We start from the raw sequence: 7,964 nt of genomic DNA on the forward strand, positions 1-7,964 counted from the left end.
TTTCTTTATTCCCATGTGACCTCCCATGATCGATCCGTGCGCTAGTTCCATTATTTGACTTCTCAGCGGCACAGGAACCATAACCTGCTTCAGGGGTTTACCTCCGTTCACATAAGGGTGCTTGTAGACGCGGTACAGAACTCCACCTTTCACTTCAAATGAAGTCTCAGCCTGGCCTCTCGCAACTACGTCATCTTTCTCCCAAAATTTCTGTAGGCTCTCGTCGTCACGCTGCATCTGCTTGAGCTTTTCTCTATCAGCTACAGGACTTTCTTTGGTATCCGGTACCTTCAACGGAATATGTTCTCCAGCTTTCTTAGCTTGACTTCTCGTGGTTACAGCACAAGCTTCTTCTACAGGAACTTGCCAACTTGGGTCTGGGTCGTCAGCGGCTCTTGCGCCTGGTACATTACCAATAATTAAATCATAAACAGCATCGGGAAGACACTGCGCTTCCACTTGGCCCTTAAGATAAGGTGTATCAACATCAATCTTTGCGATGGGAACTTTCCTTGCCGTATTGTCAATGAGCAGCATAACATTAAATTCACCAGTAAACTGATCCTCAGACACAAGGTCCCTCTTTACTACAATTCCACTACAACCAGTATCTCTCAGGACATCAACAGGCTTCTCTCCAACTCTACCTTTCACGACAGGCATTTTACTTCTCACTCCAGTCAACGGTTCAACACAAGCACTACTCAACAATGGAATCTTCTTACCACAGGCTAACAGCAACTTATCATCTTTAATACAGGCCTTAACTTCTTCATCCGTAGGTTTATCCTCAGGTGGTTGAACTAAACAACTGGCACTCACTTGACCACGCTGCACAGGGTTACCATCCTTACTTTGTCCTCCTGATCTGCGTCCACCTGATCGACAGTTTCTAGCTTCATGTCCCTGCTTACCACATAGGAAACACTTTCTTGTTAAGGTTGGGCAGTTGACAGCTTTATGACCTCGGGTGTTGCACTTAAAGCAATGCAGAGCTGGTGGATTAATCTGCATGTTCTTGGCTTCGTCCCTCTCAGGCTGCATTGTTGGCTTTCTGCTCGCTGAGCTGAACAAATGTTTACCATGAGCCTCCAAGTACTGGTCAGCGATCTTCGCAATCTTTGCTAGAGTCTCAGGTGCCCTTTCTCGCAGGTGAATTGCCAAATCCTTAGGGCAAGAGTCAATAAATTCTTCTTTCACGATCAAGTCCTTAAGACCATCAAAGGCTCGCGCAGTATCCGAAAGCTCTAGCCAACGTAACAGGTATCTGTCCAGTCGCACAATAAACTGCTCCGGACTTTCGTCGACTTCTGGTTTGGATGCTCTAAATTTTCGACGATAGCCGTCTTCGGTAAGGTCATATCTCTTCATTAACGCAATCTTTACCCTGTCATAATCCTTAGCTGCGTCCTCTGATAGACGTGAATACACTTCTAGTGCCCGTCCAGACAACAGAGCACTAAGCTTCGATGCCCATCCATCTTTTTTCCACTTAGCTGTCTCGGCAAATCTCGCGAACCTCTGCAAATACGCGTCCAAATCGTCTTTACCATCAACAAACGAGGGGAGTTTAGGTGCCTTAGCCCGATCCTCTCTCACTTCAGGACGCCCGTCAGCACTCTCCACAGCCAAACGTGCAATCTCCAGCTCATGTTCTCTTTTTGCCGCTTCAATAGCCTCTTTCTGTTTCAAAAGCTCGGCTTCCATCTCCAATTTTCTTAGTTCGCGTTCTTGTCGCCTAGTTTCTCTCTCTTCGTCTTCTCTTCTTTTATCTTCTTCAAGTAATCAACGCCTCTCTTCTTTTTCTTCTTCAAACCGCCTACGCCTTTCTTCTCTTTCTTCCTCCAATTGTCTTCGTTTTTCTTGCTTTTCTTCCTCTTCCCTTCTTCGTTCTTCTTCAAACTGTCTGCGTTTCTCTTCTTTTTCTTCCTCGATCTTTTGTTGCTTCTGTACAAACTCGAGCAGCTTTTCTCCTTCCAATCCAAATTCTTTTCCCATCTGCAAAAGCTTTTCCATTTCCATAGCAGTATTTCACAGCAAAAACACAATATACTCTCTTTGTACAGTTCTTCTTACTTTAGGCGTAACTCCTTCTTGAATTGTCCTTTCCTGGTTTCTGTAGTTAGCAAACAAATGAATTCCTCTCCCGGACCAGGCCTCCAATGTTACGAGTTCGAATGTTTTGAGGAAAGGTAGCTTGCAAACTAAACTGAACGCAGGGTTGTCGGAACAACAACAAGAAGATTTATTCCAAAATGAACGTAGTTTCCACGAAGTAAAACTCTGAACAACACGTACTCAATAAACTTACACGGCCTCCGCCAACTTGAATAAACACAGCTTCTGTCACACTTGACTAAACACGGCCAACGCCAACTCTCTTCGCTTGTGAAAAACTAGTTAGAAAAACACTCCGCTTGTGCTCGTCTACCTATATACTCTGACAATAAACTTCTAGAACTTTCTAAATTAGTAATCACTCTAATTATAGAAAGATTACAAAACACACCGATTTAGAAACGCTTACGTACAAACCTAAATATAAACAGACTACGAACTCTCGCGAAGCTTCTAGACAGTAACGCTTGTCACGCAATGCTATTTTTCGTAACAGTTACTCAGAACTCGAAAACACATGGGCAATCGACACTTTCGTGACATAATTCTTAGAAGCAATCCAGATGTCATGCATTGACTGAATTAGAAAGGGATTGTAAAAGCGCTTCCTTTACCATGACTAATCTGCCCGCTTAAATAATTTTATTGTCATCTAAGCCACCCGAGAGGAAGACGGATTGGAGAGACAAGCGAGAAGGAGGACATACTCGCTGCGAACTTTCACTATTTCGCTATGCCACGACGAAATTTCGCTATGTCACGACGAAATTTCGCTATGTGACAACGAAATTTTGCTATGTCACAGCGAAATTTCGTTATGTCGCAACGAAATTTCGCTATGTCACGACGAAATTTCGCTTGAATATTCGCGCGGCCGTTGCGAATTTTCGCTTTGATTGAAACAATAGGCTTTTCGAAAATTCGGCGAAGTTCGAATGAAATTTCGTTTCGCCCGAAATTTCGTTATATTTCGTCGAAAAGTAGCGAAAAGCGCGAAATTCGTTTGCATTCTTTTTGCACAGTACTGTAGCTCTAGTGGCATTCAGACATAAACATCTGACACTGTCATACAGCAATTAAAACCTGTGAAGTAATAATATTTTACAGTTGCTTTTTTCTTTTTTTCTGATTTTGGAAAAGAAATATGGATACCTTTGATCAGTCGATATTCTGTGACTTAGTAGAATAAGCAATTTAAGTTGTGTAAGGTGTCCTTAAGTCGCCTGACTTTTTGGGCAATTTTTTCTTAAGTCACCCTAAGTAGCTCTAAGTTACGGCGACTTAAGGTCCCACAGTAGGCCTGATGCAAAAAAAAAAATTACAAAGAAAACTAACCGAAGACTAGACATTTATTTTACAGTACCTAGCTGTAATTGTTTTTACTCTATTTTGTTAAAAGTTTTCCCAGATGAGGGCAAATGAGCTAAAGTTGCGTGACTTGCCACGCGTCACTGTTGTGTGACACCTAACGGCGCTAAACAAGACCCCTGTCGGAGGGTGCTCGGTTGGCTTTTCTTTGCCAAGCCTGCAGCGAGGACTTTTATGGCTGACAAGGTGGTTGTCGTTTTCCCATTTAACCTCTGGGAGCACGGTTGAGCTCCCGAGGGATCTCTGAGCACCCTCCTGTAACCAGTTGGGCCCAGAGTTTGGGGTTACCCGAGGGGTACCTTCGACTGGCTCGATTTCTCCCTATACCCTGTAACTTAACATCCGCACGAGTTATCAAGCAGTGTTCAGAGATTGGTCAACTCTCACCCACGTAGACACCACTGGAATCATGAGTTATTTTGCATAAGGTATAATTTTCTGATATATTAATGTTAGAATTCGGTTGATTAAGCTTGTGGGAAGGCAATTTTGTCCTACTGTGATGGCTTCGGCTGAAAAGCGTGCGCATACCCGCCGCCTATATCTGCCTGCATTACTTTTGCACAGCTGATGTTCTCCAAAAATGTGATGTATACAGTGTTTTCCCCATTTTCTGTTCTTCGAAGCTATTGCCAGTCTTGGGTTATTCATGTTAAAGGTTTGTTAAATTATTTCTGTAATTTTTGCTATACTTTAAGTGCCATTTTTGTTGATTTGCTCGAACGAATTTCAATATTTTGCATAAACAGCGTCGCTCGCACTGTCCATCGAAGAAAAATGTAGCTGGCTGGTGAATATGTGCAGTACAGTCAGTTGCACTATTTTTGGAGATTTTTTTGCCCGCAGATACAAAACTACAAGCTGAGAATTCTCATATGTTCGAAAACATACCTTTTAGCTTGACTTATGTCAAAAAAAAAGTAAAATTAAATCTATTGCACATTTTGTGAGAACGACCGCGTTTGAAAATGAAAAGATATAACGCGATCTTCTCACCTAAAGAACAAATGCAAGCAGACTATTTGATAATCTTTGGAACGTATGGTTCAAATTTTCTTCGTTTTTACGACGAAATACATGCAGAATCGTGAAGTGTAAGTGTCTGGGAAATAGGGCAACATACTGTAAATTTTTAATACCTGATGTGTTTACAGTTTACTGGTCAGTAGTGATATGAATTTTAATTTCCAACCATAAAGTTATTTAAAAGCAAGGTGACAAGACAAATGATTTGCATAAAAATTAATGCAGCCACAATCATGGACAAAAGTGTTGAGACAAATCCCCAAAACTAACACTTTCGAACTAACAATAGTATTTTGTTTTTGAATGAAAACACTTTTTTCATCTGTTGGCATCCCCCCCGCCCCGAAACAATGTTGCAAAAGGCTTGGTGGATGTTTATTTGTTTCCAACATTGAAAAAGGGGGTAGGGGAGGTTACCTTGAAGAGGGGCGAGGAGAATTTACACCTAGGGTAAAAAACGTTGTTTATTTTCATGTGTCTCAACAACTTTTGTCCATGATTGTCTGAATTTGATGCTTTTAAGAAAGATATGAATTTTAGGCGAAGTGAATTCATCTACAAAATGTGCTGTGTACCCAGCATACTTTTCTACGAAAAGACCCATCACGCGCATAAGGCAGCAATTATTACGTCATAAAGGACTCAATATTGCCAAAAAGTTTTCAACAAAATGGTTTTTCACGGAGTTATTCGTGCGGAAATACGCGCATATTTACGCTTTATTATGGAAAACAATGGCGCCAAAAAAAAAGACATAGCGAGGAAATACAATATTTCTCGTGCATCGCTTTACCGAATTCTAAAGGACGAAAATATGGGTTTAAAAGGAAATGTGCGTGAAGAAGATATTGAGCGCAGGGGACGTCCTCGAAAACTTAGTGAACACGACGAGCGGTTGCTATTGCGACAGATCGATGTCCTTAGAAGACAAGAGGTTCCTTTTCTGTCAAGAGGCTGATGGTGGAAGCGGGAATAGATGCAAGAACTGTCTCCAGTAAAACCGTGAGGCGTCTGCTACACAGACATGGCTACAAGTACATACAAGCTCATCGAAAAGGAATCTTAACAGAAGCAGATCACGAAAGGAGGCTGAAATTTGCACGTAGGATAAAGCGTGACTATACAAGCGCTTTGTGGACTGAACAAGTCGCTTTCTATCTAGACGGGGTTAGTTTTGTAGACAAATATAATCCAGCTGATCAGGCTCGATCAACGCAGGCTCGCATTTGGCGAAAACCTGAAGAGGGCCTAAGTATTGGATGCACAGCGAAAGGGTCTCACTGTGGTTCTGCCGGGCGGATGGCCAAGTTCATGGTAGCGATCAGTTATCGAGAAGGTGTAGTCCTTTGCGAACAATACGACAAGTTGGACGGGCAGTACTTTAAAGATCTTGTCGAAAGAGAATTTAGCAACATGTTTGAAAAAGCAAACAAAGGGGACTCCAAGCTTTGGATCCAAGACGGAGATCCGAGCCAAAACAGCGCTTTGGCACGTTGCTCCTGGCTAGTATTGGGAGCCGAACTACTTTCTATCCCTCCAAGGAGTCCAGATATAAATCCCATCGAGAACTTTTATAAACTCGTAAAAGACTGCTTAAGAAAGGACGCCATCACGAACAACATAACTTGGGAAAGATTTCCAGCCTTTTCGAAACGCGTAACAGAAACAATATTGAGTATGGATAAGGCTGTAATTGATAAAATTATCGAAAGTATGAACAAAAGAATGGATTTAATCATAAGCAAGAAAGGTGGGAAAACTAAATATTGAGTATTTTATTTCAAGTTATTACAACTGCTTTTGTTTGATACTTAGCATACTCTTTGTAATATTTGTTTCACTCGAAATTATTGGCATTTGTTTCGTGACACTACGGTATAGCGTTGGAAACGTGCGTGATATTTTAGTTAGTCAACTAATTGTAAAACAAGTTTTCATCTTATGCAACAGAATGGATTAAAATTGGTAATGAACCAACCAAAAATGCGTGACATATTTTGGAAAAGTACGTTCCTCGAAAAAGCGGGTTCACTAAATCGAATCATATATACGTGGAGTACAATGAGTTTGTCGTACTCGTTCGATTAAAAATATAACATAAACAGCGGTGATAAACATTTTAAAAACATGCAGTTTATGAACTTGACGTTTCATATGCTACTTTCGCACTCGTTTCCAGAAAAAAAGAAAGCAAAGAGAGACAATGAAAAACACAAACAAACGACCCAAAAAATCATGCCAAACCAAAACGAAGAATAACAGCGAAAGCACAAGACCTTTTAGATTTGCGAGAGAGCGTGCGTGGTGGTGGACGAAATTGTAGCGCTTTGCTTGACCATTCAAATGTATTACATTTGGAAACTTCGTTTTAAACGGTTTACATTATTTTTCAGTGATGCTAGACGGTTCACATGATGAAATGTTTGAATTTTCAACGGTTCACAACGGTTCACATGCCCGATAAAAGAAAGGGGAACGATATCTTTTATCCACGTTGTGTGAACCGTTGCAAAGTTGCTTAATGTGTAGTGCCTTAACAAAACGTTTCCAATGATAACAATTGACGGCCAAATTCAGTCTGTGCGTCCACGGTTTCTAAGGGCGACCCACAACGAGTTTAGAAAAGCACTTTCGGCAGGGCGATATTTCCCGCTGCGCCTCGCGCGTAACTTGATAATGCAGCTTCAAATTTCTCCACCTCATGAGCACATCATTTCCGTTTCTTATTGGTCAATTACTCCATTCTTGACATAGATTAGGGGACCTTTTCCTGTGGCAAAGATCGGAGTGTCTCTTTGCAAACAGATGTCGGTAGAATAATGGGTCTTTGGCGCGGGCAAATGGACTGCATCACCTTCTAACATCAACAATAGATCGTGCCACGGAATAATTTGCGCTGACCACCTAAAGTCATTTAGGAGGATGCATTCCGCATTTTCAACGCCTACCCAAGCAAACGTACCTGTTGCCGGATTGCAGAAAGTGCGATAGATGACTTTCAGTGGATTTAGTAGAAATGATTTCCCGCAGTTTGTGGGTCCGGTCAGTAGCAGGTTTCGGTTTTTGCCTCGGCCACGCAATAATAACTCGTTCACAGCAGTGCAAAAAAGCTCAACATCAATCCCATTGTTTTCCAAGATCTCCTCGGCACAAAGTCGCCACTGGCCATCGCATCCGTCTACACAATCGCCTTCTCCTGCCTCTTCTAGCAGCAGCATTCTGCTCTTTCGCGAACGTTGTAGTATCGCGTCCGCGTTCTCCATGTCCCACGCAGTCTTCATGATATCAGAGACCACACGTGGCGCTCTATTCACAATAAATTCAGCCAAGTCAGTTTTTCCTTCACTTTTTTGTTTACTTGCTAAGGCCTGAAGTTCCGTAACAGTTGTAATCCCCTTTTCTACGACAATTTCAGACAGTTCAAAGGCAGACAGACGCTTTTTTCTTGGGTT

This window comes from Montipora foliosa, chromosome 3 (assembly GCF_036669935.1).
Source record: "Montipora foliosa isolate CH-2021 chromosome 3, ASM3666993v2, whole genome shotgun sequence".
In the NCBI taxonomy this organism is placed as follows: domain Eukaryota; kingdom Metazoa; phylum Cnidaria; class Anthozoa; order Scleractinia; family Acroporidae; genus Montipora; species Montipora foliosa.